We start from the raw sequence: 14363 nt of genomic DNA, 5'->3' as shown, positions 1-14363 counted from the left end.
AAAGAAGGAGTAAATTATCCTTAAAAAACAAATTGCTCCTTTATAATAGCATAATCAAACCCGCGTGGATTTATGGCATTGAAATATGGGGCACTGCAGCCAGTTCAAATTTAAAAAAACTAGAAAGAGCAGAAAACAGAATCCTGCGTCATATTCTGAATGCGCCGTTCTACGTACGTAACACCACAATAAAGAGGGACTTAAAGCTTCCCACAGTGGTCGAAGAGGTAGCTAAATTCAGCAGAAGGCATCTGGATAAAATGGTAGCCCACATAAACCCACTCGCAACCAGAGTACTGGATGGACAACCTCGGAGGTTAAAAAGACGACACCCTGCGGACCTGCCCTTCAGGGTCCCTTGATCCTAAGGCATCATAATTGATGTAACCACCAAAACTGACACACAAACTCACTAATCCACTCACACCTATCTTGTATAATCTTAATACACCTCAACACACAAAATATTGTTACCTCACACTCAATTTTATCAAAAAATTTAATCTATTGCCCACTGGGCAGACGTAAATATGAAGTATCATATCAAAAAAAAAAAAAAAAAAAAAGTGATATATGGGTAAATTCTACCATTTATTCTTATGTATATGGCATTTCTATGCCATATTTATACAATTCATTCATATCTTAATGTATGTTTATCATATTATACATTATTATGCCTTATAGGTATTATACCTATAAGCCATATCCATACGATTCTTTCACTAGTGCCTCCCCTCACTAGGTTTATAATTCTTATATCATTGATATACAATTTATTTCTATATATATGGCATTTATATGCCATATCCATACAATGCATTCACATTTCAATGTATATTTACTTGTTATACATTATTATGCCTTATAGGTATTATACCTATAAGCCATATCCATACGATTCACTTATATAAATATATGTATATATTTCTAAACATAATTTTTTTTTACTTTTGTATGAATTTCTATGCATATCCATAGTTTTATATGGATATGCTTGGCGTTCTATTGACAAATTCATATGCATAACATAAGTTTCGACCAATACGAGGAGGGGCCCGCCAACGACCACCTCCCTATAGTAGTTTTTTACCCCACGCTCTAACGCGTGCCTATTTACAGTACTAGTGCCAGCCATCACTAGGTTTATATATCGTATTTCAGTGATATATGGCTAAATTCTACTATTTATTCTTGTGTATATGGCATTTCTATGCCATATCTATACAAATCTTTGATATTTTAATGTATATTTATTATATAATACATTATAATGCCTTATAGGTATTATACCTGTAAGCCATATCCATACGATTCATTTACTAGTGCAGCCCCTCACTAGGTTTATATATCTCATTTTAATTATATATTGGTAAATTCTATTATTTATTCTTGTGTATATGGCACTTATATGCCGTCATACCATAAAAATGCATTTATATTTCAATGTATATTTTCTATATTATACATTATTATGCCTTAAAAAGTTATTATACCTACCATAAGGCGATATCCATACGATTCATTTATATAAAACATATATATATTATTTTCTATACATAATTTTTTTTTATGAATTGAATATATGGGTTTCCTAAGCATATCCATATAATACATTTAGTTTTATATGGATTAGATTGGTCTTCTTTATTGTATTGCCAAACTCATATTGATAAAATAAGTTTTGAACAATGAGAGGATCAGCCGCCAACCAACCAACCACTGCTACCATTGGAGGAACATATACTTACTTTTTATATGTCCTCTTACTTGAATGGTCCTCTCTTTACTTGAAAATTTCATTACCATAGGAATCTATTTATACATGGAATATGATTTCCACTACTTTTTCGCGTCACTAATAAATAATATGACGATACAGACTTGCTACCATAACATAAGTCTTGAACAATAATAGGAGCAGCCGCCAACCAACCACCAACCAACCAACCACTGCTACCATTGATAGTAATTTTATATGTCCTCTTTACTTGAATTTCAATACCATAGGAATATTTATACATGGAATATGTTTTGCCACTACTTTTTCGCGTCACTAATAATATGACGATACAGTCTTGCTACCATAACATAAGTTTTGAACAATAAGAGGAGCAGACACACCAACAAACCAACCGCGCTGCTACCATTGAAGGAACATATACTTATATTTATATAAGTCCTCTTTACTTGAATGGCCTCTTTACTTGAATTTCAATACCATAGGAATATTTATACATGGAATATGTTTTGCCACTACTTTTTCGCGTCACTAATAATATGACGATATAGACTTGCTACCATAACATAAGTTTTGAACAATAAGAGGAGCAGACACCAACCAACCAACCGCTGCTACCATTGAATGAACCATATATACAAACTTTTATATATGTCCTCTTTACTTGAATTTTAATACCATAGGAATATTTATACATGGAATATGTTTGCCACTTTATCATCGCGTCACTAATAAGATGACGATACATTTTGTTTGTTCAATATTTACTTATATATTGATGTTTCCAATTTAGGTCTTTTATATTTCTTCTTCCCTACCTTACACACCACAAACAAAGTGGCGTGCGATGCTGCAAGCAAGCATAATGATTATGCCCGCTTGCAACATCTTTATTATCGAATCATCAAGCAAAGGATAAGCTTCAGTAGATCGCAGTATGGCAGCTGCTCAACCACTTACAACACCTTGCCTGTTACAAAAGTCGTTTACAATTGATTCTAGGCTTTGTCATTGTATTAAATAATGCTTTTATATGTAACTAGCGCGGCATCAGGTGATCAAAGATCCTCCCAATTTACTATGTTACAAATTACATTGGCATCACATCCATTGTCGTTTATAAAGTAAATTATAAACTTTAAATGGTTTAGAAGCCATACAATGCAAATTGCCCCTTATTTATCATTGCAGTCCAGCACGGATACGACCTTAGAGGCGTTCAGGCATAATCCAACGGACGTAGCGTCATACCACTGTTCGCTCGAACAAGTATTGTGCCATTGGTCCGTACCTGCGGTTCCTCTCGTACTACGCAGGAATGCTGTCGCAACAACGTTTTGTCATTAGTAGGGTAAAACTAACCTGTCTCACGACGGTCTAAACCCAGCTCACGTTCCCTTGCATGGGTGAACAATCCAACGCTTGGTGAATTTTGCTTCACAATGATAGGAAGAGCCGACATCGAAGGATCAAAAAGCGACGTCGCTATGAACGCTTGGCCGCCACAAGCCAGTTATCCCTATGGTAACTTTTCTGACACCTCTTGTTAAAAACTCTTTAAACCAAAAGGATCGATAGGCCGAGCTTTTGCTGTCCCTGTGTGTACTGAACACCGAGATCAAGTCAGCATTTGCCCTTTTGCTCTATGTGTGGTTTCTGTCCGCACTGAGCTGGCCTTGGGACACCTCCGTTATTATTTGAGAGATGTACCGCCCCAGTCAAACTCCCTACCTGGCAATGTCCTTGAATTGGATCATACCTGAGTAATTGGAGTTATACCAAATTTTCAAATCAAAAATACATAAATGCACCGTTTTATTAAAGAATTTGTTTGCGATTATATAACAAACTCGTGATACTTTGATCAAGAAGCTTGCATCAAAACCCAAAACCATAAGATATAATAAATATATCCGTATAATGGCTAGGAAATGATACACGTTCCATTTAATCAAGTAAGTAAGGAAACAATAAGAGTAGTGGTATTTCATTGGCGATACCAAACCGAAGTCTAATATCTCCCACTTATTCTACACCTCTTATGTCTCCTTACACTGCCAGATTAGAGTCAAGCTCAAAAGGGTCTTCTTTCCCCGCTAATTATTCCAAGCCCGTTCCCTTGGCTGTGGTTTCGCTAGATAGTAGATAGGGACAGTAGGAATCTCGTTAATCCATTCATGCGCGTCACTAATTAGATGACGAGGCATTTGGCTATTTTTTTTTTTTTTTTTTTTTTTGGATCGCTAAGGTATGGAAATCTTCGAAAGATACTAGGTGTGCCAACACCTTGTGTGGTCTCAGTTTGTCTAGTTATGTACGATTCATTGCTCTATCTGAACCTTCTTCACATTGAGGGTTCCACAACGCCTACGTACTAAAACCATCCTTACATGCTGTTGTTGTGCGATGTTTGTGCCTAATTGATGGTGTGCCTAGGCAGCAGGCATATATATTTGAACCAAGGGCATAAGCTACGTCCAGCCTCTTGAGTATCCACTATAATACATGAACTGTCTAAAACAGCCAAGACTACCTCTTATTACTTGTATAGATATGATATGGCTATCATATTTATTTAGAAGGCCCTTCGCAATCAACCGTTTTACGGATTGACCACTCCAGATCCCTCTCCAATTAATTGTGGCAGAGTGAAACTCTATGTCACCTGTCGCTACGAACTTGCGCCGCAATTCGCGTCTTATTATATGATGGACGTTGATGCACTACGAGCAGTACAAACAAGTGGCCCAACGACACCAAGCACGTGCTTGTTAAATTTGGGCAAAAATGCGAGTTCGCGAGGAAGATACAAAAAAACAAATAGAGACGGGACACAAATGAAAATAAAAGAAGCAACTAAGAATGAAGCAAATGAGTTAAAATATTAGTTTTTAATACCGGGATAGAAGATGATGTGCAAATTAAATGGTAAAGATTGTTATAATTATTACATAGAACGCGAAAGGGCTCGTGCAGACAAAAATTTGATGTACATCGTGGCAAATTTAGGGGAAAATAATTTCGTGTTAGTCTAGCAGGGACATTGAAAGTTAGGCGGTTTACAAGTTCTACAGAATCAATATCACCTCTAATAAGATTTTGCATAAAAATAGTACCAAGCATTGTTCTACGATTTACAAGTGTAGGTAAATTAAGCAATAGTAATCTACTCTGATAGGAAGGTAGCCTTACGTTTTGATCCCAGTTCAAACTATGAAGGGCAAAAAGAAGAAATTTTTTTTGTACCGACTCAATACGGTCAATGTGCACTTGATATTGTGGAATCCAAACCGAAGAACAATATTCCAAAATAGGACGGACAAGGGAGGTAAATAATAATTTGGTTGTATAAGGGTCATCAAATTCTTTTGACCAACGCTTTATAAACCCAAGAACACTCATGGCCTTGTTGACAGTGGACATTATGTGGCAGTCAAATTTAAGTTTTGGGTCCAGAAGAACGCCTAAGTCATTAACGGAATATATACGGTCGAGTGACGTATTTTGAAGAGAGTAACTAACAAAAGTAGGAGTACCCCTATAAAAAGTCATAACGTTGCATTTAAGGCAGTTCAAATTTAAAAGGTTATACTCACACCATCCCTGAAAACAATCAATATCTGACTGTAAGTTGGAACCCGACGCTATATCGTTATATGATAAACAAAGCTTAACATCATCAGCATACATTAGTACACGAGAATGTTTTATGGTAGAGGGAAGATCGTTAATAAACAAAGTAAACAGCAATGGACCCAAATGACTACCCTGAGGCACTCCAGATGTCACGTAGATCAATTTTGAAACAGCGTTCTTGAATATAACCCTCTGAGTCCTACCATTCAAATAACTTGAAATCCAAGTTAATAGCTTACATGGAAACCCAAGCTGATTTAATTTGAATAATAGAAGAGAGTGGTTGACAGAGTCAAAGGCCTTACTAAAATCTGTATATATAACGTCAGTCTGCATTTTTTTCTTAAATCCATTTATTACAATAGATGACAATTCAAGAAGGTTGGTGGTGGTCGATCTTCGCTTAACAAAACCATGCTGACACGGTGATATTAGCGAGGAACATAAATGTTGCAAATGAAAAGTAATAATACGTTCAAATGCTTTAGGAATTGCCGACAATTTGGAAATACCTCTATAATTCTGGGCATCCGCCTTCGCACCCTTTTTGTGAAGTGGAATGATAAAAGAGTCCTTCCAGATAGTAGGAAAAACTCATGTTGAAATAGACAAATTAAAAAGTTTAAGAATCGGTTTACCTATGGTTGACGTACAAAACTTAAGCACACACCCGGGGAGTCCATCTGGACCGGGAGAATAAGTTGGCGTTGTTGTTGCTAAGTCTCTTATGAGAGAACTTTCCGTAATTTCAGGGGTAAAAATACAGTTTGCCCTATTTAAGGGATTAGGGTAGTTAGAATTTGACCAAGCAACCGAACTATAAGTAGTTTGGAAAAACTCGGCAAATAAATCAGCAATTTCAGAATCCGTCGATGCCTCCATTGAGTTAAAACGTACAGATGAAGGCAATGCCGACGACTTACGCTTGGCATTAACAAAGCTATAAAACTGCTTTGAAGGAAGCCTATCAGGAACGCATTCATTAAAAAAAGTATTTAACACTATATAGAAGAGTTCAGTGGCACTTTCAATATCCATACAATTGTACAAGTCTGTCCAATTATATTGAGAAATCATATCGTTAAGTTTTTTATAGTCACATTTTCGAAAACATCTCATTTTATTTTGAGGAACTAAAGGAGAGAGGGTATCAACGCATGGGGGGCAGATTGTCAATTCCATTGTTGGATGATATCGGTCTTCAGGTACAACAAGAGCGTCAATTCTAGATACCGTGACTTCAGACGGGTCTGAAACAAACACGAGATCTAGTTGTCTATTTAATGAATTCCGTATAAAGCTTACTTGCTGTAACGATAATTCTAGAAGACCATCCACAAAATCATGGGCGGATAGAGGTATAGCGACTAATGAGTCAGTAGGAGGAGACCAAGAAATATCAGGGAGATTAAAGTCACCCAAAACAATCAAAAGGTCACTGTTAGAAAGAAGGGATAGAACAGATTTTATCGCAGACAGGTGGTGCTCATAAATTATTAAATCAGAGCCTGGTGGAATATAGGAACATGTTACAAAAATAGATATGGATTGCAAGGAAACTTTCACACTAACAAATTCAATTTCGTTATGGGTATCAAAGTAAATTGTTTCAGATGTGAGGCTAGTGGTAACGGCAATCAGCACACCACCTCCCCTACGGGAGGAGCGATCGGTCCTATAGGCATTAAAGTTATTTGACAGAACTTCAGAGTCAGATATCTCTGGTTTCAGCCAAGTTTCCGTAAAAGCCAAAATATCTGCAGTAAATGCAGAGGAGTCAGCATAAAGCTTGGGTAGCTTCATATTTAGTCCCCTAACATTTTGATAAGCCAAAAATAAACTTTTTAGTTTCTTGGCGCAGTGGAGGGTCTGTTATTTGTTCTCGGTTTATTGGGAACAAATTCTTTTATTACTAAATCATCATTAAGCCAAAAGCTTTCAGAAAGTAGTACCTTAAACACATCAGGCGGTGCAAATATTTTAAAAGAGGATATACTACGAGCGTATGAAAATCGAAATTGTTCAACTGAAATATTCTCGGATGGGAATTTTTCACGTATAAATTCCAAGATATCCTCTGATGTAGTATCTGGGGTGAATCTATAAACAAATAATTGCTTCCTATGAGGAACAACTGACAGTTTCTTACGTCCCCCAGCAGCAGATTGAACCACACTAAGCTGAGAGCCAGAATCGATTCCAACTGTACCTATAGGTACGGTCGGCACCGTAGCCGGCACTGAAGATTTTTTTACCACCAGACTTCGAGAAACAGTGACTCCACCTGAATCAGCTGTATCCCTAGGCGCAGTTGGTTCGCTTACCCCAGTGTCGACAGAAACTGCTGCAGCTACCAAGTTCGGATTAGGGGAGGATACCGTGACCGTGTTAACTGCCGCTAAGCTGGCTTTTTTGCGTTTAGGCGACTCAGTTAGTAATTTTTTATTATTAAATTGGGCACAAACGGAATTGAACCCCTCATTGAGCTGTTTAAAAGCACCTGAGAGATTCAAAAGGCTGTCTCGAGTCTGCTTCATAAAGCCGCTCATCTCAACTACCATTTCCTTGCAGGATCCACATGACCACATGAGACCAGAATTCAGATCAATGAAGTCTTTGACTCTGCCAGTGAATCCTGCGCATTTAACGTGCATCATCGATTCGCAGAGCCAGCAGAAAATAAAAGGGTCTTTAGTTGAAGCCGAAAGAGTACAATTTTTCTTACAGCAGACAAGAGCCATTTTAGAAGATGAAATAAAAATAAAATAAAATATGAAAAATACCTTAAGTAAATTTGGCACTGGGATCAAATTCCAAAACCACAAAGGCACAAAACACGAAAAAAAAATAAGAGCGCGAGATCGCGTTTTAGTTTAAAAGTAAGAGAGCACGAGAGAATAAATCTTCTATCGACTAAGCGTTGCTTGTGGGACACTGACAACTTTACGCACGAACAGTTACAATGTAAAGCAAGCAAGAGAGAGAGTATAAGAGAAAAGCACTCCAAAAATCTACCAGAAAATCGGCAGGTTCCAAGAGAGTTTAAATTACAGTTGTAATATAGAGCGGGAGAGAGAGTGGGAATAAAAGAGTTTTAGCAAGATTAGTGAGTGTAAAATTACACTAACAAAGCTAGGAGATTAAACAAATCTAATAGAAATGTTAAAATATCTATAACCACATACCCGTTTAATGGGGGATCAAGTCAAAAACACTAACACAACTATTAGGCTAAGCTTTGTTAAAAAAACAAACACAAGAAACTCGCAAAAAATCACCGAAAAAGACAAAAACTCAGAGCACAAAAGTAAACACATCTGTTCACAAGCGACGCTAAATCGATAATGTCCGGGGTATCGTATCTTTGGATTTTGCGCTGGTGCGCATCGTCCAAATAGTGTCCGTCATTTGTCACCTGAACGTCAATCACATCAATGTGATTTGGTCGGAGTACCACCAGGTCGGGTTTATTGAGGCCGGACTCGCCCTGCAGACTTGGCTCAACAATGACCACGCAGCCTCTCTCCTCAAGTCCCCGCTTGATTCGATTTACTACGCAGTTGTGTCTAGCTACCCGCCTCCCATGCGAGCGATAGCATTTTTGCATGATGTGGTTTGATGTTTCGGGAGCATCACATCCTGCACGACACTGTCGATCCAATTCGTGCCTTCCCCTCGTAGTACGAGACTTCGTGGGTAGGGCATTTATCCGCAGTTTAATTCCGTCTCTATATTCCTTTCCTGTTAGCAAACGCGTGGGTTGACTGACCCATCCGTGTTGTGGACCATAATGGCCCGCTTCACGGAGACCGTTGCCATCAACAGACACGAACAATCTATTTGCCCAATACTCTTCTATTGCCGAACGTGTATGCATTTCATGTTGTTCCGCTAGCAACCTAACTCGGGCCCTTTGCATTTCTTCCTCGATGAAAGAGCTGGCCACTTCGGATTGCTCGAAGTGAGGCCATTTTATATTGCTCAATCGTCTTAGTCGAAGCATAGGAGCCATCCATCTTAGTGATGGAATCCCGAGTCCACCACACTTTGGGGGGGCGTGAACAAATGCTATTGGCACATCCGGTGGTAAACCTAGCCATTTACTCACATAGAATCGTATCAATTTGTCGGATTTTCGTAACACACCTATCGTCACACTCCCAAGGGTAAGCTTGTGGTAGAGTTGTGGGATAAGGACGGTTCGAAGGGCAAATATCTTCTGTTGTGGCTTAAGAGGAGCTTGTGACAACCTTTGTAGCTTTGGACCAATGTCCTCGGCTGGGTTGCACTTCACTCTCCCGTTTGCATTGAAAATGATACCTAAATACTTCCACTCGTTAGTTTGCTTCAATGCCGGACACCCGTTCAAGCCTACTTGGAAGGTATGTGGATCTAACACAGTACACTTCTGTTTCGGCTGACCCTTAATACCGATAGTGAAACACTTGTCAGCATTAAGGGTGAGTCCAACAGTAGCCAGATAGCTAACTGTCTTGTCAAGCAGTTGTTGAAGCCCCATTCGAGTTTCCGCAAAAAGGACCAAATCGTCTGCAAACGCGGCCGCGTTTGTCATGGCAGTTCCAACCTTGGTACCAATTTCTTTGGGGAAGGCTCTAAGTAACCGGTCAATGACCAGATTAAATAGAATAGGAGACAAAGGGTCACCCTGCTTCACTCCTCTAGCAGGGACGAATTCCTCTGAACTCCAACCTTCTCCGCAGAGACTAGTACCACCAACCTCGTACGAACTTTGTACGTAGTCGACGAAGTCCTTCGGTGCGCCATAAGCTTTTAGGGTGTTATATATAGATGCATGTGACAAAGAGTCAAATGCCTTGCTTACATCCAAATTGGCTATGTAGCAAGATCTATAGCTTTTATGACTACTCCTTAGGACTAAGTCGACTATCGTCGCATTATCGGCGCATCCGTTCATTATGCGAAGCATAACGCCTAACGGCACCTCCTGAGCAGATCTTGGAGTTATTCCGTCAGGCCCCGGAGAGCTAGATAATGCGACTCTTGATGTCCTAAGTTCGCGCTTTGTAATAGCGGACCATACCCTCTCAAGCGAGTGAACTGGAGTTGTCACTATGTTTTCGCAAGAGCTTGGGCTAGACTGAGTCATTACCTCTCTCCAATAGGGTTCCATATATTCTTGGTTTGGCATTACCGACTCATCAGTTTCCTCGAGTATTGACTTAATGCACCTTCCTTTATGCTTATCCCAGTTTCGCTGGATGACAGCGTACTGCTGCCTTCTGCTTTCTCTTCTATTCCGAGGCCGCCGTGCCGGCCTCGTCAGCGTGCGTCTTGCACCCTGTGTCGGAAAAAATCCCTGAAGATAAGCGGATAAGCACTGGAGAGTGGTTTCCTTCCCCTCGGTCTTCGCCCTATCAATGATAGTTTGCAGTTCTTGGGCTCTCCATTTGGAAGGACAAACTACGGGGCTATACCCGCGTAGCGCCAAAAAGATTCAACTGTTCGACTGTTCTAATGGTGTGATTGGAGACGTTTCAGACGTTGGTACTTGGGGGTTTTGCTCACTATTACTAGGGCGGCGCCGTATGGTTAGATTTGCAACTTCTGGGACGAGAGCAGATTGCCCCCTTATCTGCTCGATTTTCTCCTTATAATCGTCCCTCTGTCTCAGCTTTTTAATTGCTTCGACGCTACGGTTCGTGAAAAATACCGCTAGTTGCTTATTTATGTGTCTTACACCATTTGCCGTGAGCTCAACCTCCTTTCTCGCCATCATCATCTTCTCTTCCTCACACCATCTTGCCTTGATATCAACACGTCGACGAATATCATCAAGTTCGTCTGGGTGTTGAGATCTCATGTGAACACCAAGTCCTCTTTTGCTTGTAAAGGACCGGTCACATATTGTACATGGCACTCCGACTGGAGTAGCTTCTGCACTTGGTTCATATTGGGCATCCCCTGGGAAGAGATCCACAGGGGGTCGAGTCGTCATCGAATGTTCCACTAGTATCCGAGGCCTATTTATATTTAATTCTGTAGTTCCAATATGTAAATTTCCCATAGGGTAACCAGCACTATGGGAAATATATTCGCCGCTCAAATTGGCTGTTAAACAGTAAAGCAAGCTGTTTAACATTACCGGGGAACACCACGAGGAGGTTTTGAGTCGACTTGAATCTAGATATGACTTATGAATTACAGAATAATATTCCCCTTCTGCACATCCGAGGATATGACTTATGAATTACAGAATAATATTCCCCTTCTGCATACCTAAATTCCAGTTCCCCCTTAAGAGAGTCATAGTTACTCCCGCCGTTGACCCGCGCTTACTTGAATTTCTTCACTTTGACATTCAGAGCACTGGGCAGAAATCACATTGTGTCAACACCCGCTAGGGCCATCACAATGCTTTGTTTTAATTAGACAGTCGGATTCCCCAAGTCCGTGCCAGTTCTGAATTGATTGTTAATTGATAATCGTTATAATTAATAAGAACTAATTGGTTTAACCCAATTAGTATTCTTAAAAATTTTAGCAAGAAAGTTCCACAATTGGCTACGTAACTAAACTATCCGGGGAACAAGTGACCAACATAAATGCCAGACACTCTATTTACCCAGAACGAGCACATAAACCATGTTATTGTTTCCCAATCAAGCCCGACTATCTCAATCTTCAGAGCCAATCCTTATCCCGAAGTTACGGATCTAATTTGCCGACTTCCCTTACCTACATTATTCTATCGACTAGAGACTCTTCACCTTGGAGACCAGCTGCGGATATTGGTACGGCCTGTTGAGAAGTTTGCGTGTCCCCACCATAAATTTTCAAGGTCCGAGGAGAAAATATCGACACAACAGTATATGTCATGCTCTTCTAGCCCATCTACCATATCTCTCTGCGAAAGACTTCCATGGTAGTACGGCTATAAAACAGAAAAGAAAACTCTTCCGATATCTCTCGACGGCTTCTTTATGGTCGTTCCTGTTGCCAGGATGAGCACGAGGCCCATATTTAATAACAAACGGATACTCAACAGGTTACGGAATTGGAACCGTATTCCCTTTCGTTCAAAATTATTCAAGTATATTAATTAGCTTGATTTATATAATATAATTATATTTGTATGGCATTTGTGTTTTACTTGAAAATTTTCGGCTTTCGCCTTGAACTTAGGACCGACTAACTCGTGATCAACCACCATCCACCATCCATTTTAAGGGCTAGTTGCTTCGGCAGGTGAGTTGTTACACACTCCTTAGCGGATTTCGACTTCCATGATCACCGTCCTGCTGTTTTAAGCAACCAACGCCTTTCATGGTATCTGCATGAGTTGTTAATTTGGGCACCGTAACATTACGTTTGGTTCATCCCACAGCGCCAGTTCTGCTTACCAAAAGTGGCCCACTGGGCACATTATATCATAACCTTGAACTTCATATCAAGAAAGTTAAGGTTCTTACCCATTTAAAGTTTGAGAATAGGTTAAGATCGTTTCGACCCTAAGGCCTCTAATCATTCGCTTTACCAGATAAGATTATTTTATATAACATTAAAATGCACCAGCTATCCTGAGGGAAACTTCGGAAGGAACCAGCTACTAGATGGTTCGATTGGTCTTTCGCCCCTATACTCAATTCTGACAATCGATTTGCACGTCAGAACTGTTTCGGTCTTCCATCAGGGTTTCCCCTGACTTCAACCTGATCAAGTATAGTTCACCATCTTTCGGGTCACAGCATATATGCTCAAGGTACGTTCCAGTTAGAGGCATAAATAATATAAATATCATTATACATAACTATATAGAACGCCCCGGGATTGTGTTAATTAGCTATAAATAGTTAAAAAACTAATCCCATTATTAGTCAAGTTAATTACGCTATTAGGTTTATATCCCAATAACTTGCACATATGTTAGACTCCTTGGTCCGTGTTTCAAGACGGGTCCCGAAGGTATCCTGAATCTTTCGCATTGTTAATCATACAAGTGCATATAATAAACACAAAAATCAATGATAATTATGCCATTATATAATTCCGAAAAATTAACGCACTGTATTCATATAAATCTATCAGCACTTTATCAAATTAATAACATTTATTCTGTGTTAAAATGCAAGCAAATTAATTTGAATAAACTATAAGTTATATTTTATGATAAATTTTGTATGCTAATAGATTACAATGTCCTTATATGGAAAAAATGCACACTATTATCATAATATTGTTTAAATATTACAATTTTAATGATGAATTTTCCATAACGGATATTCAGGTTCATCGGGCTTAACCTCTAAGCAGTTTCACGTACTGTTTAACTCTCTATTCAGAGTTCTTTTCAACTTTCCCTCACGGTACTTGTTTACTATCGGTCTCATGGTTATATTTAGTTTTAGATGGAGTTTACCACCCACTTAGTGCTGCACTATCAAGCAACACGACTCTTTGGAAACATCATCTAGTAATCATTAACGTTATACGGGCCTGGCACCCTCTATGGGTAAATGGCCTCATTTAAGAAGGACTTAAATCGTTAATTTCTCATACTAGAATATTGACGCTCCATACACTGCATCTCACATTTGCCATATAGACAAAGTGACTTAGTGCTGAACTGATTTCTTTTCGCTCGCCGCTACTAAGAAAATCCTGGTAAGTTTCTTTTCCTCCCCTAATTAATATGCTTAAATTCAGGGGGTAGTCCCATATGAGTTGAGGTTGTGTATAACTTTTTTTGCAATTAATTCTTTATATATAATGATAAAACATTTTATTAAATTCGTTATATATTTTATATATTTGTATGGCATTTGTTTGGTCTAACGAATCAACGAAGAATAATAATATTGTCAACGGCTTTCTATTTACTAATCTTTAATAAGAGACAATTCTAGATAAATTTTTTATGCTAGACATTTCTCAGTATTATTTGATTGAAAAAGAAAATATTTCTCTTCGTTTTTCACATTCAAATTATTTACTAATGTGAGATAAT

This window comes from Drosophila subpulchrella, unplaced genomic scaffold (assembly GCF_014743375.2).
Source record: "Drosophila subpulchrella strain 33 F10 #4 breed RU33 unplaced genomic scaffold, RU_Dsub_v1.1 Primary Assembly Seq53, whole genome shotgun sequence".
NCBI lineage: Eukaryota > Metazoa > Arthropoda > Insecta > Diptera > Drosophilidae > Drosophila > Drosophila subpulchrella.
This window is presented reverse-complemented; position numbering follows the sequence as displayed.